This window comes from Stegodyphus dumicola, chromosome 12 (assembly GCF_044657685.1).
Source record: "Stegodyphus dumicola isolate Sdum_Otavi_A_Nest chromosome 12, ASM4465768v1".
Lineage (NCBI taxonomy): Eukaryota > Metazoa > Arthropoda > Arachnida > Araneae > Eresidae > Stegodyphus > Stegodyphus dumicola.
In genome coordinates, this window is record NC_140779.1 from 86,071,719 (window position 1) to 86,099,252 (window position 27,534).

Sequence of the window (27,534 nt, forward strand, 5' to 3'; positions counted from 1 at the left end):
AGAAGAAACGCCACATAAAAAATGAATAAGAAGCAGAAGACACTTCATTTTAATGTTGAGAGGAAAGAACAATTTTATTACGTTTATTGTTAAAAAGGTCTATGTTTATTATGCAATTCAATTGAAACAATTCCTAAAAAATTTAACGTGGAGATACAGTTCACCACTACTGCATTGTTTGCCGAATGATCTAGGTGCCCGCCGAAATCCTGCATTTCTGAATTCTATCCTCCTAGCAGACCCCTATCCTATACCAAAGAATACATACATTTACATATATTCATGCTTTTCCCATATTATATCCCGAACTTACTCATTTTGATAGCTGCGAATCACTGTACTCTTGCAGGTGAATTGAAAAATTATCATAAGGTATTTAAAAATATCTGAAATGCTCTTAAAAATCCGAGAATCCCTGCTCTATAAAATAGCCTAACTTAATTAAGATTATTTTGCAAACCTGAATTTTAAAATTTTGATTAGTAGTTTTAGTTTTCGGTTCAGTAACAGAGCTCAGTATTAAATTTGGGAAGTGTTTAGTCAGCTGACATAGGTAAATGAGATTGATGAACAAAATGTCATAGCTTTGTAGTTCAAAAAGAATGTAACAAGATTTAATATAAATAGAGTACCCTTTGTCGTGTGATAAAAGCCTTTCGGATGAGCTTAGTTTGCGCAGCATATTTTGCTCCTTCATTATCTGAGAGAAATCCTGTATAGAGATATGTAGTGTATGGCATAATTTTTTTTTACTTAATTATATCGAACTACGACATTCCGTTTTTGCTCGCCTTGATATAAGGCAGTGCTCCGCAACCGGTGTGCCGCGGCACACTGGTGTACCATGAGTAGGATATAGGTGTGCTGCAATCAAATACATGTATTTGACATTTTGCAATTTTTTATCATGTATTTAATACACAATGACAATTTTTTCCTTAATAATGTCTATTTTAAATGTTTTTATATATTTCACTGTTGTGTGTGTGATTGTAAGTGTGTCAGCATTTGAATTTTTTCGGCACTTCCTTGGTAACTCGGAACTCTTTGGTGTGCCACGAAATTCCAGAAAGATTTTTTGTGCGTCGCAGGAGAGAAAAGGTTACGGAGCACTGATATAAGGTAGTTAATATATTCTCTTGGCATTCCTATCCTGATCTTTTTATTTTCTTCCTAATAAAATGCCCAATAGTTATTGATGCAAGAGTTTATACAGATTATAAGTTAGATATGTTATAAATCACATGAACTGTATGCATTGTAGATTAATATAAATATTGTTAGAATATAAAGTAAGTATAAACCATTAGCAAATACGTATATTTCTTTTAAATACCTCATTTAGGCAAACTCCGAAACTGAATATTAGCGAGATCTAGATAACACTACATGACTGTGTCCCATTTATCTTGGTCCATACTATCATATACCCTACCATATGCAGTTCATTCACAACGCTTTTAGGACTACCATATCAAGCGCTTTGAACATTCATACAACTTCTTGATACCTTCTCAGTATTCGTCTTTCGAAACACGGCTCACATTTCTGTATATGGCTTCCTGAATCTTTTCAATTCCTCTAAAATAGTTGGCTTCACGAATGACTGAGGGTTTAAGAAGCTGAATAATGGAAATTCGACCCGGTTTTAATCTCAGACAAATGGGTTGACAGCATGGTTGGTTTTCAATGTTCAAGATTTATGTGTAAATTGTATAAGTCCTCCCTAAAGGCGTCTCCCTTTCAGCAGATAGCTTTGGTGTGCTTTACCATTAAATAATCAAATAATCTAACTTTATAAAATTTGACCTTTGAGGTAAATCTTCAGTTTAAGGCAAAAACCATAGCTTGTAAGTGCTACACATGGTGATAAAAGAAGCAGGTTGAGAACTGTGACACCTTGTTTTGATAGAAATTGATTGACGATAATAAAACTGTATGAAGGCGCATTATTCTGCTTTAGAAAGTAATTATTCGGTTGAGTTTTTCAATGCCTGATAAGGTGAAATCCTTAAAGTCTTAATTAAATTGTTATTAAATATGGAGATCATCTACATTTTCTTGAGAAACCATTACTTGTGAGTTATTCCTTTTCAAGGAGAAACGTCTACAACATGGTCTTCACCCGAGATGCCTAAACCTGAAGTTCCTGTAACCGTGGTACTCCTCTTCAATGAAGCAAATGATTGTTATTTCCTCTTCATATGAAAATCACCGAATTTCATCCTTAGTTATAACATACTTTTAAAACAATCAGCATTAATATCTGACATTTTAGTCAAATCATAACTTGCAGAAATTAAATCTTCCTGTTCCATAGTTAATGCAAACAAGAACAAGTTTCATTTTTTTCAATATCAACTACGACAGTTTTAAATCTTTACTAATGACTGCTGGGCTAAACATACCAGCAGTCGTGCAAAGACACATATGACGATTTTTCAGCATTTAATGTTTATTTTGTTTCCATGTTCAAGATTGCGAAAGTTTCTCCTGGATTCGCCATCAGCATTTTTGCATCAATCATGAAATCATCCGTTCCAGGAGAAAACATACGATCAGGTTAATGTCTGATCACCGTATGATTTACGTCTCTTATCCTTTTCCCGAATCACAACAAAATTATTTTGCCATTTATTGCTCAGCTTTCGAATCCATAGTAGTAGATATTCATTGCATCAAAGCGAACGGTTAACTGCACAGAAAATATGCCCACAAGTAGATCATATTATGTCTCGAAGAAAGAGAACACTTTTCAGGTTGAGTGGATGATAAAGGCTCTGGTATAGTAATATAAAATAACGGCGCGCAGAGGGATAAACATTCTCAACTGCTGTTCCTGCCTAGGCCGAAATTCATAATTTCTCCTGGGAAATGAAGTCAGCATTTTATTTACCTATTTAGTTTTAATTTATGAGCATTAAAAACTATTTTTGTTCAAGTTTCGGTATTTATAAAACTGTTTTATACTTTTTCTTGTTTGATTTTTAAAACATATTAAAATGTAATCTAAACTGTAATTCATAATTAAATAAATGTATATATATATATATACATATATATTTCGAGTTTTGGAAAGGAAAATATGAGTGATGGTTTAACAATGATAAAAAGGGTGCATGAGACAAAATAAGTTGAGAATACCTACCATAAATATTTGCAAAGTAACCTAACATGCAGATGCAGTAAAGAGCTAGTACACAAAACAAAAATGCGAAGTTCTTTTGTGAACTGCTGCCAAACTACTAAATTGGGCTTCAGGTGCTTTTCTTAATTCTTAAACTTTTCCAGCTATCCAGTGCTGCCACATTTGTTGCATCGTGCACTGGCACTTGCCTTTCTTGTCAAAACCTAACACTCTAGAACAGACACTCAGAATATATTACTGTTGCCAAAACATATTTCTCTTTTTTGTCGACATTCATTGCATCATTTTTAGAGTACTGATTACTAAAATTGATATAAATATTTTAAAGCTGTAATTAATCAACAATTAAGCATCTTTATGATTATTCCTTTAAAAGTGGTCAAAAGGGGGAATTTATGCAAAGGATAAAGAAAAGAGCATGGCAGTAAAACGAAAGTGAGTAAGTAAGGGAAATGAATGTGAAAAAACAGTAAAATTAATTTGAAATTATAGAAAGGACATAACACGAGAGTAAAACGTTGTTATCCATTTTGAAACGGGATGTACAAGCTGCTTGTTTATATAGATACTAAATACATTTAAGCTTCTAAGAAAGAAATAAGGCTTTGTATTTTGTTCTTCGGGTGCGTATGTTTCCCTCTGAGAAATTTTTGTCGGAAAATTAACGTTTTATTCCAAATTCAGAATTTGGATTAAGTTATACTGCTAATTGAATGGTAGTAAACTTCCTTATCAGCCTCTGGTCGTCTGTTCTACATAGCTGAAAAAACAGAAATATTATAAGGGAATTAGTTGATGCAATTTTTGCTTTTCTAGAGAAATTATTTATTATTTGCATTCAAAAGGCGTGATCACACAGTCTTTCTTATCTCTCCCTGAAATTTCAAATATGCATATTTTCGTTTAATTTCAACCATGATATAAGGCAAATTGAACTTTGAATATACTTTGCAAGAATGTCGATATTGCATAGACAATAATCTCGCATATAAATGAACTTCACATATTTAAGATGCGCTACCAGTTTTTTTTTTTTTTTTTGTTTGTTTGTTTTGTCTGCTTAACAGATAACAGAAAAAGCAAAGCACAATGATATATTTGCATAAGAGAAAAAAAAAATGCCTTCGTCGAAAAAAATGTAGAAAACTATCTAGTGTTTTTATTACAAAGAAAGGGAAAGCAAGACAACGTTTATTTGGTAATTTGTTCCGCAGAATTCAAACTACAACATTATTATAAACACGGGCATTAGATTTGAAGTAACGTTAGAGAGTATTAATATCTAACTACTTTAGTTTAATTCATGTAAATGGTTTCCTTCTGATATAAAACCTAAGCCATTAAGTTTAATATTTTTTTTAATATCAGGCTCCTTGTGAAAGATGCATGATATTTTAAAATGGTGTTTTTTTCAAGGATAAAAATGTCATGCTATTTTAGAATGATCTATTATTTCAGTTTAATCGACCTTTTATTTGGATATGAATTTTAGAATGTAATTCGATTTACTTTCAATACTTAATCTCAGATGCCATATTTTTTGCCCCTTTTATATATAAACTTCATTGATTAAGTCCCCCACGAAGGTCACTCTTTTCATACAGCCTTCATGTGTTTTACTCCTAATAAAAAAATCCTGTCTAATCTGATTATTGATTGACATTTTTATAAAATTATTTTTACACATAATGCATTTAGCGTATATCATTTTAATTTCTTACCTCGACATGATATATTAATACTTGTTTTCTAATTAAGACACAATAACACGCCGAATAAATACTAAATCAGAAGTCAAACAACAAAAATCAGCGTTATATTTACCAAATTTTCACAGGACTAGTTTCGATGGTTTTACCGAACCACCATCTTAAGCTGCAAAACCGCAAATGAAAATGAAAGTGAAATGTGAAAATTTGGTAAATATAACGCTGATTTTTGTTGTTTGACTTCTGATTTAGTACTTGTTTTCTATTTTAAATTTATAAATATCACAGCATATTTCGTTTTTAAATCTTCTAATAAAACACGTAACATAATTAAGGTAAAAAGTACAATAACACGGAGTACTATTATTATTGTTATGGTTTGAATATATGTAAAATAGGTTAAGCCATTTTACAAGTTACTCAAAATAACTGAAATTCAGTTTCACTTGATCACTTTCTTCTATACTGAAGTAAAACTTCTAAAACACTTTGTTGATGTATATATAGAAGCTCTTGTGAGAAATTAAGAAAATTTTTACATTATGTCGAATTTCTGTAAACATAATGGACAGATTGTAATGAAATTTAGTATGAACATAACTCACAACGAGATGTACTTTTCAAAAGCCATTTTATGCATTGATAATTATCTGTAAGGCTCATGGTGCAAGGATGTCCAAGATCCACATTGTGATACTGAATTGAAAATGAGTCAAATATGGGATAGTGTCCCTTCTCACAGATAGGAAGCGCAAGTTGACGGCATACTGGACAGAAGATTTTCCATGCGTCGAATATTCTAATTTCCCAGGTAATTGTTGATCAACTAAGCCCTATGCGGACGGGCATTTTGTTGACTATGACTGTTGGGAGGGCACTTTCGTCTTACCATCCTCTTCTCAAACCCTCCCGGAGTTGAAAACTGTCCTGCTGAAGAAATGGGATAGACTGCCACAGAGACTCCTCAACTGCCTCCTGTTCAGTATGCTATCAGACCCACCAGCGGCCAAGCGTTAAAAGTCGCACTTGTAGTATACACTGGTAGTTTGATCCGAGGTTCGAATCCCGCGAACGGGCTGACTTGACGGGTGGGCTTTTCCGTCGTTTTCCCTATGAGTAACCTGTAACGAGCCAATTTCCATTAGAAAGTCCTTCACGAAGGCATCGCTTCCCTTAGGCAGGTAGCCCTCGAGGCTTTCCCGTAATCACGTAAGCCAAACCAGTATGCTATTATGCTGCGCGACCTGTCCACCGTGGATTTTGGACATCCCTGCACTATTAGCTTTATTGAAAATTATGCGTACACAAAATTACTTTTGAACGGTATTTCTCGTTTCAGAAACAAATGCATATTCATAGCTATTTTACTAAAATCTGTCGATTAGGTTTTCAGAAAATCAACATAACCTGCAAATTATCTTAACTTTACGCACGAAAGTATCAATAAAATGTTTCAGAAATTATACTTCAACATCGAGCAAATTGTACTGAATTTCAGTTTCTACTGTAATTATAAATATAACTGTAATTATGAAGATTGTTACGAAGCAATGCATGGCTTAAAACACTCAAATTCTTGTTTCACACTGTGCTGCCATCTGTTGAAATATATAGCAAAAAAGTGGAAGTGCTAGCGTTTATTTTAATAATAAAATATACTTTAGTGAAATAAAAGCACAAAATTATCATTCATTTGTAATTTATTCTAAGAATTAAAAACTCTGTTTGATAAAACCATTTGCAGGAAGTACGAAGATATCAACGAATACTATTGTGTCCAAAAGATGGCAGCACAGGTGCCGTCACTTCATAAAGGTAAGAAATAAATTTACTTTCATGCGTTTTATTTTTCCATGCGAGCAAAATTATGAATAGCTGGTAAATTTGAAAATTTTGTGATTTCAGTTATCTTTCCAAAATGAACATGCGTATTAACCAAATGATAAGCTTAATTTTGTGAAAATAAACGGAAATATTATTTAATTATTTAATAGTTTGATTTTGAATACTTAAACCAAAAATAAATAAATAAATAAAAATCCTAAAATATAAAAAAAATCTGAAAGGCTTCAGATTTTAAATTACGTCCAAAGAGGCGTGTTTTAACGTTTTGTGTGCTACCTTAAATATCATGTTCTACGTACTCAAACTATAAAATTCAGTTTAGCAGCAATATCGCAAATTAATTTTAAAATGCGCATATCTTTAGAATTTCCGATACAGAAACTCTACTATAGTCTTGCCATTGCTCGCTTGGGAAGTTTAGGTTTATTAATCGTTTAGGTTTTTTAATCAAAAATTCATTGAAGAGTTACAAATTCTGAAATCGATAATAAAACAAATTTCAAATTCAAATTAGGGCTTTCACATGCCCATATTCTGTGTAAGATTACATTACTCAAATTTTGATAGCTCTAGGTCCCGTTGTTTTATCACAATGCGAGAAACATACATATATTTATGCAGATTATTCATTATTTAATTTCTTTAAATATAAGACAGGGTGATAATATATGTTGGTAACGATTTGAAAAGGAAGGGATACAGCCTTTTAAAATTTTCGACGCAAAATGCCAAAACAAAATTAATATTCCTTCAGGGAAAATTGCCCTTTTGTACTAATAAAAATAACTAAATGGAATAAAATATTCTGTTAGAAATAAATAATTGAGAACAAACATATTTTTAGAAAAAACGTTAGGCAAATTTATAAAAGGTGTCCTGACTAAATGTGTTTATCTAGAAAATAATAACAACTGAAAATATTCCTCTTTTTTATTCAATTATTAAAATTAATTACTAATGTACCTTAAATTATAAAAAAAAAATAAGCAGACTACATAAATGTAAAGAATCTTCTTACTTATAAGTGAAAAAAGATTCCAATTGGTCAAGGACATGCACCACTGTTATTAGGTTAATACTTGTGTTACTTTAAGGAGATGAATTCTGATCTATCTGACATGATAAGCTTTACATACAGTTACTCGATATTAAACCTGTATACCTGATGGTTGTTTAGTAAGTTTGTAACATTTAGGAAACTCATAATACATAGTTTTGTTTAATAGAAGCTTATTCAATAGCGAAATATATAAATTCCTGAATTTTTTAGAACGAATAAATGTTCTTTAGTGTCATATGTAATATATGGCATTAAAGACATCTTTTACTGCATACATAATGTCATTAACTTAATTTTATTAACATAGTAAGTGTGATGTTCTAAAGGTTATAATATAAGGGATGTTTTTATAATTAAAAAAGCGAAGTAAAATATTTTATCTGTTTGTTATAGCAATAGAATTATTACATTTTCAGAACGCAAGGGTCAGTAAAGCGGATGTCAGTCTAGTAGCGTAACATGCACAAAGAATGGAAAGATTAAGCTAAATACACTTCTCACACAAAAAGATAAATATATATTATAATTAAAATTTTAGTAAAAATTTAGAAAAACCTGAAAGCTTTCAGATTTTATATTAAGCGCAAAAGGGGCACTTTTCCATTTACATATACATAGACGTTTCGAGAGCATTTGGGCCAATGTTCCTTTGGGCTGAGAATATTTCAAAAGAGCATGTCTTTAGAATTTCCGATAGACAGTTTTGCGAGCTGGAGATAAAAATGTTTTACTCCCTACATTGTTGCCACTGCTCTTTTTGAAATTGCTGAGTTTTTTAATTAAAAATTCTTTAAAGATTTACAAAATAGGAAATAGGGAATAAAACAAATTTTAAATTCAAAATTCGGGCTTCCAGGTGCCCATGCTCGGGTGGAGGATTGCGATATTCGAAATTTGATGGTTCTAGGTACCGTCGCTTTTCCGCAGTGAGAGAAACATACATAGATTAAGTGCTGATTCTTCATTATTTAATTTCTTTAAATATAATACAGGGAGATAATATTTGGCGGCAACAATTTGAAAAGTGATTTGCCATTTATAGCTACATTACATTCCCATATTATATATACATATAAAGATTTAAGTCAAAAATCTGATCTGGGAGATGGATTGAGATCTGGGGATCGGGGAGATCACACATTACGAAAGTGCCGGCTAATGATAGGTTTTTCTGTAAAATGACGTTTAAGAACATTCGTAACTCACCGTGCAATGTGTAAAGGAACTCCCCGTTTCATAAAGCTTGTGCATGCAAGGCGCTGACTCTAAGAGCAAGCGCGTATTTTCTGGTTCCCAAATTCAACAATTGTAGGTATTCACTGCATCGTCCAAATGAAAATGCGTTTCGTCTACCCAGAGAATATTCCAAGGCCATTCCGAATCGACATCAAAGCGAGCAAGAAACTGAAGTGTGAACCGGATCAAAATCACGTGGAAGCAACCGCTGCATTAGTGAAGGTTTGTAAGGATAATATCGGGGGATATTCCGTAAGATCATATGGGCAGTTCAACCTGGTCTGTCCGGCGTATAATAGAGGCGCTCGCTAGACCACGTATGCAGTGCCTCTGCTATACGCCGGGCACTGATGCTAGTCTAAAGTTTGAAGGTGTGTCCTCTATGACCTGAAGCGCAACCTCTTGCCCTGATTCTGCAGAAACAGGTTTTTTTCTTCTTCCAAGACGAACAGAAAACAGTCCTGTTTCTTCAGATTTCTTAGTCATTTTCCAAAGATTTTTAACATTCATTGGACCTCTTAAAATCCCCTTCAAGGTCCGAAATTTTCTTATAGCAGCTACTGTGAAATTACTGTTTCGGTAAAACAATTTTACTAACAAAACCCAATCTCCTAAACTTATCTCCAATGTGAGCAACAAGCACATTGAAAACAGTCTCCGCGAATGTGTCTAGGTTTTATAACAGCTGCTGCATGACGTCGACAAAGATTCACATTTTTACTATAGATTTTCAAAGTGAAATGCCTTCCGGTGACACTATTCGTAACTAATTGTTTTTCTTCTCAGAGGAATTGTTGTCCCTTTATTAGGTCCGTCAGAAAATTTCACAATTTTCTGATCGGTGGTTTCGCTTGTAAATTTGAAATAGGATTCTTTAATAATAGACATAGAGAGAGAGAGGTATATATAAAGGGAGAGGGATATATATAAAATTTTGAATTTGTAATTTGAATTTTTATTTATATATATAGAAGCTTAGTTTTTGTCTTAGAAGGTATTGATGGTTATAGGATATTGGTGCGATAGCAGGTTACATATTTTCCTTTGGAAATAAGCTGTGAAATACATAAGTTATATAATCTGTAAATATCTTGGTAACTGGGCGATAACTGGAATGGATTTCGGCAGTTTTTTCCTCCTTAGTTCGATAGATGCATAACGAAGAGACTTTCAGGTAGACGTGACCGTAGATACATGACATAACTGTATTTTTTTGATAAAGCGAAACGGGAGACGCATAATCAGGATCACACATTATCATGGTCACATTATGTACCTAAAATTTATAACATTATTTGAAATTTACATCTTAGACAATGAGGGAAGAAGAGAGGAGAGCGACGAGTGTTAACAAGAGCAAAGGAGAAACGGAAATAAATACATTCAGAACAAGAGCGAGTTACAGAATAGAAGGTTTCAGAAAATATATCCAGCTAGCTAATCGTTATGCAAAACGAAATGAAATGGGTTAATTTTGAAAAGATGCAGTCCATAAAAAGTAATCATAAGCAACTGCTACTTTTAGGAAAGAAAAGGGAGATACACAAAGTTAAATGAAGAATTATGCTCTATTGCGAATCAAAGTTATAATTTTTATTTATATATATATTTTACCTTACATACATATAAATTTTATAAAAATATTTAAAATTTCGTTAAATATTTTATTTTCGTTAAATATTTCATTTCCTGGAGGAAGACTTTTAAAGTATTATAGAAGTAAAAAATTAATTTATGTTAAATCTGCATTTTTAATTAAATTATTTCTATCTAGAAACAAAATTGAAACCATTAACGGAAAGTCAATATTTACAATTCTTTAACATTAATGATATTTATTCATTTAAAGTTTTTAAATATGTTATACATTATTTTATCTATTGCCTTATTGCACATATTCTCTTGTACAAATTCGTTAACATTTGTGCCATACAAAAGTCTATTTATTAAGTAAGAAATGTGTTTTGTTTTACTCCATAGACCACCCCTTAGGTTTCATAACTTTAAACGTGTTTTATAATAATGGGTTTGTAGGATACAAATATCCGCAGTCATTTCTCATTGGCCACCTGCAGAGTATCGTATCGTAGCAGAGGTATCTTGAAAGGAAGAGAATTTTATTGAGCTAGGCTTTTGGTCTTTTATTAAATTATTTCTACCTATATTTTTCTTAATACATTGTTTATGCTACATTCTTCGCAAAATAACTAGAATCATGCAAATATTTTATTTACCATCAGATGAGCAGCTGCACCGCCTTTAAGACATTCAGCTTTTATGCTCAACTGTTGGAATCATCTACCAACTGTGTTGTTATATATAAAATACAATAAAGTTTTAAAATTTTGATAATTACCTAATAAAAATTAAACATCATGAAACAAATATATAAATACATAAATAGATACAATAAATAAAAATTAAAAATTCAGAGTTAGATATATGCATAAATACAATGTTTTTATATATGAAGTCACTATAGTATTAGAAATTAAAAATTTTAAATAAAATTAAATCTATAAATACATAATACCTAAATAAATACTATATAAGTAAATGAAACATAAATACTTAAGTAAATACTTAAGAAGATCATTACAAATTTTGACAATGAACAAAATAATGTATAAGAATAGTAGGGGCTGAGAATGTAAGTTTTGTAAAGAGTTTAGAATAAGAGTATAGTTTTTGACTATGGAGAATAAAGAGCAGTAAATGAATAAAAGTTGATGAGAAATAGTATTTGAATGAATTAGGATGACTTGGATGAAAAGTTTTCAGAAATTCTTGATAGAGAGTCATTCTTCAGTAAACGTCTTGACTAATAATCTTGAGTTGAGACTTTATTTATATATTTAAGATTAATATATTAAGAAGATGGAGTTAGAAAATATTCTTAAATTCTTGATTGAGCTTGGGTGATCTTGAAGACGTACTTAAATAAAGATGGTCCTGAGTGAAAGTATTAAAATGAGATAGCAAAAAGGATGGCATAAGTGGAAAAGTAATTAAATTTAAACTAGGTATCAGTAGTATCAGTAGTGGGCGCAGCCCGACCTACCTAACCAAACAAATTGGTTTCATGTTCATAACAGGCCACGTCCAGTTCAACAAAGGATGATAATTGAAATATAAAAAAAAATTTAAACTAGGTAAAATAATGTCTTAAATATTAATTTACTCATTCTTAACGGCAACTGGCTAGTGTTATGAGTTTTATTTACTTTTGGTTTACAACTGCAAGAAGAGACAAAGTATATAAAAATTTTCCTTCAATTACAACAGTATTGTACCCTAATTCAATTCCGAAGGTTCTCCGTAATAAACTCTCTGAAATTTAGATCTTTGCTTTATAATAATTACAGCAGTTTTTCACTTCAAACTGGGGAGCAAAGACACAGCGAATAATAAATTTGACGTTACCTCTGCCGCGAATGAAAGAAAGAACTTTTCAAAATACTCAGCTTTTACATTTACCGTGTTAAAGCAAAGTGGCGCGATATGGAAATATATGGATTTTTCAAATCTTTAGACTGACATGATCTCGTGATATCGCGTCAGTTTCGATCGCTTAAACATGTGTTGTTACCATAGAAACCGACAAAAGTAAACTATTATTATTTAGTATGACAATAACGATGAACTTTTCTTTGTTTGTAATATTAAACTATCTTGCTGGTGTAAATGGATCGCAAATCAATAGTTAATGTTTTATTCAAAAGTTGAACTTATGACGCCTGAAATGAGATTGTTTCTCTGAATTTTAAAAGGAGATATAAATTGCATTTCAGTCTTTCATTGGAAATTTGCATTCTGTATAATAATTGCAAATGTTGTGAAATTTAAAGTTTTAGAGGATAGTTTCCTTTTCTATGCAAGCATTAAAAGATTTCTATTAACAATATCAGATCACCATATCCTAAATCCCATTTTGTGTAATCATAAAAAGTGATTTACATTTCCCAAATGCTAAAGATATCTTCCTAATTAGAACATATTTTATTTCACAATTATTAAAATATTCTTTTAATAAAATTTGATTTACGTCTTTTTATTTAACCACGATTAGTTATGGATTTGGTTCTAAAATTCTATGTGTATATGTAAATATACAAGGTCTTTCAGCAAATCAGTAACAAACTTTTAGGAGAGATTTAGTATATCTAAATGGTGGAAAAATACAAAAATGCATGGTCAGAAACGCTTTCCTGGCGCTGTAGTGACTAGAAAAAACTCAAGAAAAGAAGGATGCGAGCAGGATGAGAATATGTATTTATTATGCTTAGCTCAGCGGAAACCAAGAAATAAGAACAAAACTGATGATCATTATCAAAGAAGGTATTCTAAATATACCCTCAACATGGCAGGGGTGGTCCGTTGCATGACCAGACCTTACTGGCATTGATTTCTTACTCTGGGAATACTACGAAACTCCCGTGAGAAGTGCTGAGGAACTTGTTGCATACATCATGACAGCTGCCGGGGAAGTCCGGTACACGCTTCGTATTTTTCAGAACGTCAGGATCTTCCATAAGGCGGGGATAAGAGGCCTGCATCGCTTTCCAAGTCGTAATTTCGAGCAACTTCTTTGTTGACGATCATTGTGTATTTTTCATATTATTTCTTAATTTCTGCATAATAAACATGTTCCCTCACCTTGTTCATGCTCTTTCCTTCTTGTGTTTTGCATTATCACTACCGCACCATGAAAGCATTTTCGACCATGCATTGCTATGTGATTTCCCATCGTCTACTCTCCTGAAAGTTTGTAACCGATTTGAAACATTCTGTATATTGAAGTCTGTAATGCCCTAAAAACAACCTGTTGAAACATTAAAACCGTATTATAGACACCTTTACCTGTATTGAAACATTCTAGCAAAGATAGCATCCTTGGTCAGTAAATAGACATACAGGGAAACCTAATTACTCCGACTCCATGCTGTAACAAAGTGCACAAAAGAAGTAAACAACGTCAGGGATTATACACAAAAATTTAATACATGTACAAAATTTTTTAAATAATTTATCGAAATTATCTTCAGTTAAAAATGTTCAATATAAAAATGCTTTAAATTTACCAAGTTTAGAGGCAGTCATTTAACTTTTAAGACGTAGAAGACTTATAAACTTGATATGTTAGATTGGATCGTTTAAATAACGGCAAAGCATTCGTGAGATACCAGATTAAGGAAACGGGATGCCGTCGTGGAGGAATCTTTTAAGAGAATTAGCTTGTTTTTACATTACACATGGGTTTCTTAAAACTTTAATTACTGCCATATATCCAATACGCTCACTAAAATTTTAACTCGGGTCGAGTAACCATTGTCAGCTGTTTTACCACTCGGCCACTGGTACATTTTCGTATGAGTGAAATAAGGCGATTTGCCAAAAGGATTGATTTCTGAAAAAAAAAAAAATAAATAAAGTTATTGAAATAAATTGGTCTACAGAGAGAGAGGTGAAAATGTACCTAGGTAGTTTGAAGCATGATCCGATAAACTGGAAGATGCCTTCTGGACACTGATCCTGTTACATCTATTCGTTCTTTATATAAACCTGAAAACAAGCCTCATAATAATGGCTGGCTTGATATTTGTTAATATCAAAGTGATTTAAGATAACTGCAAGAAAAAATAATTATCTAAATCTGAAACTGATTTTGTTTTATTTTCTAACAAAATAAAAAGCATGTACTTTATCCGTATGTCTCTTACAAACTTCCAGCATAAAACCAGCATGAAAGGAAAATGAAATATAATAGTACCATTTACCTTAAAATTAAATACTTAAATTAAGAAATTTTGAACTTCAGTGGAACTGACTATCTATATTTGCGGGTCAATAATATTTACAATATTATTTTTTTTATAAATTGTCTGTAGCTTATTTGATAAAGCGGTGCTGTTTTCAAGTATTTATTTGTTACCTCATGCAAAACTAGTCAAATTTCCGTTAAATACTAGTACATGTTTATACGTAAAACTTTTGCGGTATATATACTCTAGGAACATATAATTGCAAATCTAGACTTTTTTTAGCAATAAGTTTGTAGAGACATTAGGCTTTTCTCGAAGCGGGCATGATGAAAAATAAGCAATCGCCTTCGCCGGGAATCGAAACACGGACCTCTGGAATACCGGTCCAGCGTGCAGAACCGCTACACCCTGCAAGCACGCTAGGAAGACGGGAGAAATACATTATACGTTATTGAAAATTTCACTCGAAGATATTCCAAGCTTCAGTATTTCTAGTAGGTATTTCGTATGTAGTAGTATATATAGCAGTGATGTAAGAACACAGTACTGACTTAAAAAACCGCAATCTAAAAATCTCAAATAACAGTGTATCTCTTCAGAAAATTTGGTATTAACGTTACAAGACAATAAAAAATATATTTATGGTATATAAAAATTTTAAATTTTCGAAAAGGTGCAATTATGATATATTTAAAAAATGTATGCTAACTTTTCTTCCAAATCTCCTTTAACACCTAAAACAATTGAGCTAAACACTTAATATTTGCTTCCTAGTTTAATCATTTATCTCCCAGAAATTCAAGCTGTATAGTTCAAAATGTTAGAAATAACAAAACGCACTGTAGGGACAAAGCATTTATCATATTAATTTATAATAAAGCATTGCGTTGAGGAGACTTATTTAACAAAGAAAATACTTGTTTAGTCAAGAAAATCTCTTTATTTATTCCACTGGATCACTTGCGCACAGTGCTTGACATAAATATTTCTCTCCAGTGGCAATACAGTTTTAATTAACCAGGTGACTAAATTCACTTATTGAAAGCAATGAATGGCTATTTGAAGTATTTAATAATTCTATGAGTAAATCAGATATTTATAAGAGAAGCTAGAAGAGCTTGTAGCTGGATATATTGGTAAATCTTACTTAAGAGACATTCATTTTAGTTTCGTAATAGATGTAGCTGAAAGTCGAATTTTGCCTCACCCATCAAAATTTAGGGTAGTAAAAATCACTTACCCAATAATATCTGTCAAAGTAAAACAAGAAAAAAAAATATATTTTCATTTAATTCGCAAGTAATTTCATTCTGAAAACAACTATTTTGTGACAAATAAAGAAATTAATGACAAGTACATTTAAACATTCGTCAGGGTGCAACAGGTAGATCAAAAGTCAGAAATTAACAGAACATAATTCTTTGTTTATATGTGTTTTTGTTTTTAATCTACGATGGTGATTTTTCTTGTTGAATGATGTTTCGAGACATTCTGTTAACGCCATTATCTAGATAATTAACGTTAAAATGATCAAGCACATCTCATTTTTTATTAAAATTGAAATTAATATTACATCGTTTAACAAGTTAACGAATTAAGATCGCTACGTACGTTGTAGAATTATTGTTCCACCTGATTATCAGGTTGATATTGCAAAGTTTTTTGACTCACTGTCTTAACGCTAGCAATAAAATGGCTAATTTGTAGGGGGGAATAGATACCATTGCTCTGCAAAAGGCAAATGCCTTCTAGACTTTTATTCTCCTTTCTGCCCTAGATATTTGCATTTGGAAAAAAATAACCGAGGGCTATGTATGGAGTTCATCAATCAGTAGGTGAAAAGAGAAGAAGAACACCTCCTTGAGGAAAAGAATGTAGTTCACTATTAACCAAGCCTGTGTACTCTTTGTTAGCCGAGCTTCATCAATGGGCTTATCTTTCGGACATTTCTATCATTTGTATGATAGAAAAGTCTGAACGATAAGCCCATTGATTTTCAATTCTTATCACTTTCAATATACCAACATTTAAACGATGCAACGAACTTGCACAAAAATATTGAAGACCTCGAGAGCTAAGTTTCTTATAAACAAATTTTCATCATCTTCTAGTTTTTCTTTTTTTTTTTTTTTTTTTTTTTTTTTTTTTTTTTTTTATCCAAACATCGTAAGAGCGGTTTTTAGCCTTAACAAAATGTTCTGTATGTGAAAAAGTTAATTCTGCATTTTAAGTTATATCTTTTTCTTGCAGGCAGCTAATACCATGCTAGGAGCTGCCGGAAGTCGCCACTGCCGTCGGCGGTCTCTCAGCCCTTGCGTGACCCCCGTTCCCTCCTCGAGGAATTCTCTCACTCCAGCGGGGGCGGAAGAATTGGCAAATATCGCTAACAGAAAGTCGCCGAATCGATTATCCATCCCAGACCTCCCACCGGGGGTTCAGCTGAACCGAAGAAGGGCAGTGAATACCGCTGACCAGAAAACCTGCGTTGTTCTCCACGCCAAGCTCAAAGGAATAAAAGTAGATGAGAGCTCGTAAGTCCATCTTTTCTGTCAAGCATTCCATCCATAATTCTTAGGATTCATATACATAGCATCCCATGTCTTTTAAATATTCCTGACCTCGCTTTCTTTAAATAATATGATAAATTTCAGAGTGATTCCGGATTATTGCACGATTAAGTATATATAAAAGAACTGATCCTGGAACCAAGGTTTCATCAATTAATCGAATAAAATAGGTATTAATCAATTAAATTGGTTAAATAAAGTAAGTATTTATCAAATAACGGAGATCTTTGGATTAGGAATGTACAGCTCAAGTGGCAGGAATCAAAATTATGAGAAATTTAAATTTGTATTAAATCAAAGAAAAATTTAACTAATGAAAATATCATTATTCTGCAAACGATTTATTAATGGAATCGTTAACACCATATGATATAATTGATGTCCAAGTATAAAGAAGAGGCACGATTAGGGCACATATAAAACGATTAGGGCACATATAAAAAGGAATTTCTGTTCGTAAGAAATTTCTTATTTCAACAGATTTGCAAATGAAAGCATGAATATGCATATCAATAATAATATTTCTCTTCAGATAAAATTATTTTTTCCAAATTTGCTTTTGAAAACATAATAGCCAAGATATATTTGCATACCTTACCTGAAAATTTTAATAATAATATTAACTGAGTTGTTCTAATGGAAAATAATAATAGTTATTACTAGAAACGAATTAACAGAGTCTTTCAAAAATATTAGACCCTTATGATAAAATGTGTTACGCTATCATACTTTATATGATATCATACTATCATACTAAAAGTAATTAGATAATGTTACTTTTGCTAGAAATAAGGTTTCTGGTAAATTTATCATGTGGCATGAAAAACAGCCCATTACACAAGGGCTGTCAGTTTATGGGAATATACTGCATATATATATTTATGGAAAACATTTCGTTTTTAAATAATTTGGTTACGAGAAATATTTTTATCATTAACATATTTTTGGCGTTTCTAAAACAAAAATTTGTTAAGTTATTACTAAACGTATCACATAGTCAAAATTACCATACATCATTATTCATTTTGATTTATTCATTAATCTAAACCAATGTATTTTCTGAAAAGTCGTTTAACCCTTTCCGGTAGCCTACCTTTTAAAGTTGGAATTTCGATAAAAAAAAAATGTAGGCAGTCTAATTAGGCCTAGAGGAGTACACAAGTAAAATTTTGTGAAGATAGCACTTATCGTTTTAATTCTGTGGGTGTGCCCGAAGCGGGCACACTGATTGAATAGAGCTTCGAAAAGAGTGCTGAAACCAGCATTGCTGGGAAGCGCGTAAAAGAGTGTCAGGTTTTGCCTACAATTAAAAAACACTATATTCTGAATACCGTAGCAGATTCAAAATTTCAAGATAAAAATTTAAAACTAATATAGAAAAAGGAGATTAGCATACAACCAAATATATAATATAAAAATTTCTTTTCAAATAATTCCTTTTATACCCTAAAAAAATCTGGAAGTTTTCTTTGAAAAATGAGGGTCTTAAAAAAAAATTAAACATGGCTAAAGTATATGGACTGGTTTGTGTTGAGCTATCATCTACTATAAATAAGGAAGATTCAGAGTAAGCTATAGTAACCTTTAAATCCTTTTTCATTCAATTTTTCTGTGCGTACAGAAGGAAATTTTTAGGTGAGCCCAGACCGGGCACACCGTGCCGCAAAGGGTTAAGAGATGTTTTATTGTTGATCAATACTTTAAAAATATTTGACAAGTGTAATTTAAGTTTTAAAAGAGTTTCTCAATGCTTGGTAAACAAAACGAGGACTTATTTGTTAACTTATAATATTTTAGGTTTTCAAACAGGTATTAGAATGAGCAAAATTAATGTTAATGAAAGCAAATCGTTAAAAGGCCTCAAGCGGTTCAGATATAATGATTAATACATATTGTTTACCTCAACACACACAACAGCAAAATGTATGAAAACAAATTCTTGGTTTATTTTTAATATTTATTATTGGTTCTCTGTTAAGTACAAGGCATAAACAAATCAGCATTTGACTAAATAAATCATTAAATTTGCGTACATTTCTTAAAACGTTTCATATTCTGTCGATATCGTTAAGTACATCTGAGCCGCGTGGTTCTTGTTTAAGGTTTCTAACTCACTGGTAGTTGGAGTAAACCTGTTAGCTCCAAATAAAAGTGATAAACGTGCGCACCAAAAATCATATGACATTAGCTGATTTTATCTTTGTTTATAAGTTAATAATATCTGCATTATTTCATTTCATTTTCATTTTTTAATAAAATTTTAACAGCTTTCATTGATACAAATGCAACATAAAATGTATATCCGATGAAAAATAATTATTTAATGTTTGAAGGGATCAAATGAATGACTTTCGTAACGTTAAGAAATAGGATCAGTTTTCTGAAAATGGAAACCAATTGACGCAAAACGTAGCTATTTTTCTCATGGTTTGTAAAAACCACGAAAATATAACAAAACTGCCATTCATTTTTTTAAAGCAAATGACTGCAAACTATGTTTCTTTGATCTGTTAAAAGTGGTTCGTGTTACAAAATCGGTAGTATTATTTTTGAAATGTAATCATAATTTAAAATACAAATTGCGTGTGTTTTGTAGGAAACTTAATTCTTTGGTAATTCCAAAATATGTATAATGACCGTAAGGCAGTTTTAAACTATTCATCATGAACTAAGTGGTTAAATAATCAAACAAATGCCACATAATTCTGTAATATGTACTGTGGCAAATTAAAAATAGTGGTTATCACGACAGCAGAAAATATAAGCGTATCGGCAACATGCAGCGGCACTAATGTGCACTGCGGAAAAAAAAAAAGGACAGTTCTACATCTCCTGCTCTACTGCGCCGATTTACGAAATTCAGCTTGCGTTCATTTTGATTTATTCATTAATCTAAACCAATGTATTTTCTGAAAAGTCGTTTAACCCTTTCCGGTAGCGCGACTTAGTCTCGAAAGCGCGACTTAGGATATATATTAGATTTATGTATAACGTTGTTGTAATATAGGTATTTTGACACAAAATCGGAATTTTCTGAAATGACATGCCAATTTGTTTTTCACAATTTGAATTTCGTCAATCAGTCCAGTGGAACGGGCGATTAGAACTATCCCTTTTTTTATTTTTATTTATTTATTTATTTTTCTTTTGCGCAGTGTACCTTAGCAACCAGTCGCTGAATGGCACAAAAATGTGTACTTGTAACTTGAATTAAAAAGTGTCTCATTGTCTAACGTTCATTTAATGATTTAGTTAATCATTAATAGTTAGATGGTCCACAGTTCTGTGCGAAACATTAAGCTGTTAATTTACACTTTATGCGAAACATTAAGCTGTAAACACTTCGTGAGCTGATTGAATTTGATTCAAAATAACTCCCATACTTTAAATTGGAATTGCTCTGCAGAGAACTTTACAGTCTTTCTTGCTTTCTAACACCAGCGAAGTGTATGTGGTATAAGAGTAAAAAATTCCCTAATATCTGTTTCGTAAACTCGTATGTTACTCTTCACCAGAGTGGAGTTTTTTTACATTATTGTAAAAAGCATTGATTTACGTTTATTAGAATTTTATTTAAATCTGATTGCTCTTTATGTTTTATATTTACTTATATAACTCTTCAAAGTATTTCACAATCTTCATTGGGCTTTGGCATTTCTATGTCCAGAAGAAGACCTGAATGCTCCACTAAAATACATGATACTTTAATGTGTATCTTACACTTTTATGTAAACTAAGTTATCATTGAGTGACGGAAGCAAGACCGTGAATATTTATTTTGCAAAATCATAAACAACGTTTACGTCCCAGCGTTTTATTCCCCACGGATGATAAATATTTTAAACAATTTGCTGCTATTTTCTTGAAGCAAAGAACTATGTGTAAATTATGACTTATTTACATTTTTATGCGATGTATAATTATATTGAAGTTTTTAGTGTTATATCCTTTGAAAGAAATTAGTAAATGGAGCGATGTTGACAGGAAGCAGGAAGAAGGAAAGGCAGGGTAGAAAGTTAAGTTCTTAAGTTCATTTTTTACCAATTTAAAAATAGGATTATAATTTTTTTTTCATAACAGAAGTGTTATACTTAGAAATCAATTTTCTTGATCAGTTGGGTCATTATAATATAAAAAGTTGCAGCTATTTACCATCTATGTGCATAAGGTTGTAACATTTATTTCATGCACGTGATTGCCTTGCTGATCAATGGTAAACTTTTCATTATGCAGAGCACACAATTATTAAAGTGGTTATGTTAATCCTTTTTGTCAATAATAAATTACTATAGAAATATGCATCACAAATGAACAAAATTATATTAATTTCCATTTAGTAATAGTTTTGCTCTATCTAAAATGCAAATCTTTTGCTTTTTAAAAATAACGACAGATGTTTTCCACATGTGTTTTTAAATAAATCTTGTTTGTAATGGTTAATAAACCTATTTAAAACAAGCTAAGAATAATTATTACATATTTAAAAGAAGGTAATCAGAAATAAATGGAATTCATGTCTTATCCTATTTGAATTTCGATTTATGCATTCTTATATAACATTTATTGTTCAGTAAGTTTCAGTGGTTCTTTTGTAGGTAGTGCCATCTATGGTCCATTCTGGGCATCAAACGGTATTGTCTTAGAAACGTATTTTCCTATCCATTTTAAATAGAACATAAATTTTAAAAAATTCTCCCTTGATTAGTACGCTTCTAGTATTTCTTGTATTTTTTATTGTGATAGTTAATTGTTCTCCAAAAAGTAAAAAAAGGGTCATGCTCAATATGTAGTTTCTTTTAACGTTATTGTATTGCATTTATAAAAATTCTGCATGACATTTTAACGAAATCTGTATTAATTGTTTATACTCAGTGAAAGTTTCAGTGTTTTATCATTTTGTGGATTTTGTGTAAAAGGCTCTCTTTCATTATAATAAGCAAAGATACTGCGTGTAAGATACATACGTTCAGTGTTCGAATTAGCTCTGTCATTATCTCACCCAGTGTTTTTGAAAATTTTTGGTAAAATTTATGGAAGCGAGTGGAAATTTATGATTAATTAAAAACAATTCCTTTGGATCCCATGTAATAAGTAAGAATTTAATGGATATGCTGTCCAGATTTTAAAGTGTTTTTTTCTCAAAATTTTGATTGAGTATCTCATTTAGGGGAAAATACATTGACTATTGCTGCATTTGCTACCAGAAATCCTGAATATTCTGAGTTTTGTGAGCGAAAACAATTCCTTAGTAGACAAAAAAAAAAAAAAAAAAAAAAAAAAAAAATACTGCTTATTCAGAAAGAATTTAAAGCTGAATTAATGACATTACAGAAAACGGATGATGGTTATAAACGCCAATAATCCTTAATCTTCCTTTTATAATTGAGAAATTCATCTAACATATTATGAAACTTCAATATTTCTTTATTTTACTCACACAGAAAACACTTATGTGTATCATAATATCTAAACCTTTTTGTTCTGTGAGGTAATGAAACCAGGTAGCTGCTAGTTTTATTTCCTCAAATACTGATTATCGCTAGCTATTCTTCGTCACAACATTTAAGGGGTGTTGGAAACCAAAAATCTTCAAAATATTTTGATTTCGAATTTTTGCATTTTCAAATTCTCTACACTTTTATCTTTTTAAAATTCTTTAATCTCTATGAAAATTATAACTCGAAAAAAAATATAGTTTTAATTCGTCATCGAATGCTTTGATCAATAGATCAATAAGGAATTTTACCTAAAAACGCCGTTATTCTCCAAACGTGATTTTTTTATACTCGATGTGCCTTTTCTCAAAACCTACTGCTCACAGCTATCTAAAATTTTTCTGACTCTTTTATTAGGTTTCCTAATATTTAATGAAATGAGATTTTTGTGCTAAACTAAGAAAAACAAATTTTAAAAAAATTTTGTGTGAGAAAAGTGCTAAATTTTACTATGCCTAACAAAATATTCTGTAAATTACTCTAAAACTCAAAATGTTTCAAAAGCTCATTTAATTATAATCAGATAGATATACTTTCATTACACAAAAAATTTCAAGAGTGTATCTACAGCAGATTTTGAGAAAAGGTACATCGAAAATGGTCAGTTTAACATTGTCGGTATAGGGGTTGCTGATACCACTTAAAAAAATAAAATAATGTATACTTTACGACATTTTCAACATTATATTTAGAATGCTTTTTAAAAATTGAAACTAAAACATTTTATGATACTCATAAAGCATAGATTCCAATTAAAAATAGCCCTAGTGTGCTTTGCCATAATTAAATACACCACACCAACACACCACCAATTAAAAATATATATTCATCTAGCTATATATTGTTTTACTTGAATCAAAACAGTAAATTTTGTTTTGCGGATACTCCAAAAATTTGTTCCGAAATTAGCCTTCAATTTAAATCTGTAATATTTCAAAATTGCAGTGCAAAAATTATTTAGTCGATTAATTTCATCTTAAATACTTTTTTGAATTTTGAATGCAAAAATTTGAATGTTTTTTTTTTTTTTTTTTACTTTAATTCTTTAAAATATAATGAATATTTGGCTCCATTTGATTTTACTCTCTGAGAGATCGGAGAATTCTGGTCGCTTCAATAGGATGAGAGTAAAAGCAATTTCTTAATAAAGTAGTTTGCAATTTTGAAACTTTTCAGCTAGAGGTACAGGACTAGGATTGATAATTAAAAAAAAATAACGTCCGAAAAGGCTTTTGGAATATTATCTGTAACACAAATAATTTTTTTATTTGTGTCAATTTTTCCCCTAATAGATGAAAATTGGCTTAAGACGTTTAAAAATTATTTGCATATTAATTTATAGCATAATATACGTCGTATAACATCAGTTTATAACATACGTACTCACATATCACATTAATTTTTAAATTAATGTATTTTTATATTTACTGCACATGTAATATTAATTTAAAAATTAATGTGATATGTTCAGTAAATATAAAATAATTTTATTTGAATCAATATTATTAATTTATAGCATATATTAATGCTATATACGATGTAAATATATAATATTTTATTTGGATTAATATCATTAGTTTATACATTAATGTATGCTATAAATTAATATATAAATCTTAGCTTAAAATATATAATGTGATTTTATAATTTAAGCTAATATTTGTACATTAATTTAGGCATAAAGTTTTAGAGTCGTATTTTATTTACGATGTTGAAAAAAGAGTTTTCTCCATTGCAGCATATTATGTATTTTTACTTCACATTTTATAAGTAATAAAATAGCAAAGAGGAAGAAAATTTGAAAATTGTTTAGTATTACATATAAAAGACCCTCTATTTTATCTAAACAAAGTTCAACAAACGGCACCGACTTATGCTTACAGAACCCAATAGCTTTGGTTTTTATCAAAGATAATGGATGAACTAAAATTAATGAAGTTTAAAGTATAGCTAACGGCTTTACAGTATAACAAATGAGCAAGCTGGGTCTGACTTAAAACGGGGTAAACAAGCCTAATGGTAAGACTAACTTAAAGCCGCAGAATACTGATCGCTAGAAAATAAAGTTAGCAACGTGGCCTTCAGTTAGGCAGAACATGCTCTGATTTTTAGTTCCAAAACTTTCCTTTAAATTCTTTTTTTCTTTCTACCTAATTTTAATATCGAGCGAGTTAGAAATTTACATTCTTATAGGGAAATGGAAACGAGAATGACAGAATAGAAAATTGACATAAAATAACAGGTTAGAAGCTAAAGGATATTCTACAATTCCATTCTTAACTTAGCATTCTTAACTGATGAACTGATTATCATCAGATATCTGTTGTTCGAGAATGGAATAGTTGTGATATTTCTAACCTAGAGAACTGTTATCTTTGATTTTCATTCTACATAGTACCACGGATCTAAGTAGCATCAATTAACTTTCAATCTAAGCAGTTTGGATTTTTTTTTTTTTTTTTTTTTTTTTTTTTTTTTTTTTTTTTTAAGTAGAAGATGAATTTTATTAACCCGTTAAGGACCAGCGTCCCGTATACGCGACTCAAAGATTCTGCTCCTACGAGCCCAGCGTCGCGTGTACCTGACAGTAAAACGAAACGATTTATCTGAATTTTTAAAAGCCAGTAAAAAGAGCTAAGTGGTAATAGTTTTCACATAGGTTGATTCATACGGTATTTTACCTGCATGTACTGGCATTAGTTTTTGCTTTGTGCTTCCGGTTTTGAGAGATTTATTGAAATAAACAAACTGGAAATCACGTTCTTTATAAGTGCACCTGTGAATTAATGGAGCACAGTCGTTTTTGTTTATTTCCTTAGGATTTTATTTTGTTGTTTTTCTGTTTATTTTGAAACTTAACATACGCTTTCTGGGTTAATTAAAAAGTAACTTTACAACATGATTACAGAAGAAGAAAGATTATCAGCTTTGTCGACGCGTAATGCGTCTTGCTCACATTTCTCAGGAAAGTGTCAGCGTTTTTGTTTTTCTTACTCGATTTAATAGGATTTAATGACTATTCGGGGAATTATATATAATGACACAGGCATTATATTTTGCTATATTATGTATTTACTTTAATGTATAGATTGACGTCATCAGTAATGGATATCCCGCCAGTGGGGGTCTTTCCTTGATCACTTTCCGGTCGTCGTGGACACTGTTTTCGATTTAGAAAAACAGGAAGTTTTCTAATATAAACCTAATATTACACAGGGTTTGAGGATGAAATATTTCTGAGTGTCTTCTGAAGAAGTTTTGTGACATGTTTTGGGGTTATGTTCAGTTTCATTCCGTTAGCTATGGCTAAGAGACCTTACTTAAAAACTTAAAAATTTGTTCAAAATCACCGGACACTCCACCTTTCCGTCTAACTGAGAGACAGTTTCCGAAAATTTACGTTGACGGAAAAGGTAATAAAAGTAGGAGAAGATGTGTTGCGTTCACTAAATCCAAGAAAAAGGCGAAACCAAACAACGTATTTTGAGTGCGAAATATGCAATGTAGGACTGTGTGTCGATCTTTGTTTTGAATTATTTCACACACAGCAGAATTTTTAAATTGGAATTTAATCACCTACAGGTAATTCTTGTTTAGTTTTTTTAAATTCCTTATTTGTATTTTTTTTCATGTTTATAGTACTTATTTCTGTATGTACAGTAATAATTTTAGTATTTTGCCTGTTTAATTAATTTCTATTAATGTTATATTCTTTATATTAATACACATTAAAAACAAGCACATTAAATACGCAACTTCAAAAATTGAAGTCATAATATCAAAATGCTGATTTTATACGATATTTGTTTTGTAAAATTAGGCTTAACTGCTGAAAATGCGCAGGCCGGTGGCGACGATCCATTTCAGCGGTCCGATCCCGTGACTGCACTTCGTTCTCCCGATTCTGGTCCTTAAGGAGACGTTATTGTTAATGTATGAGTACTATTCATAAAAATATCCCCATATGTTATAAATTTGCTATAAAATCTGATAGCAAGCAGCTGTCCATAACGGAATTTTTGTTCACAAAATAATTCTGACATAAAATTATTTTCGTGAAGTTGGCAAAAAAATACATATAGGATTAAAAATAAAATAAAATTAATTTGACAAAAACGTGAAGGTTAAAGGAACTGAGTTAAGCAGATTTTGTAATGGAATATATGATGAAAATGTCACTTTGATCTTGTACAGGAAAAGAGCCCTCTTGGCGTAAATTGACGTTGAGGGCCAATTTAGAGCGGGGGGTTTCGCCACACTATGACGACCAACTATACAAGGAACCTGTGCGTAAATCTATAGGATGTGGGGATATTAAGACGTCATAAATTTTGTCATAACTCAAAGATTAATATACGCTGGTCATCATCAGAATGCTCGAAAACAGAACTACTAAAAAATATTAACTTACAAGCCAAAAGAGCGAGAGAGACAGAAAAATAGGTCGCTGGATTGTCTGGAGAGAGAATTGTCTAACCTTAAGGTTATTAACTGGAAGACTAAAACCAAGATTAGAACAGTCTGTAATAAAATTTTAAGAGAGACTCATCGGGGACTGTCCAGTCACTGAAGAAGAAAAGCTTTGCCGCAGTATCGTCTAATTCACTGACACATACTTCATCCGTGGCGATAAAATGCAGCAGCTACTTATAAAGAAAGTATATAAGGAATGATTCCTCGAGCATCTACTTTTATCAGTTATTTTGTTGCCG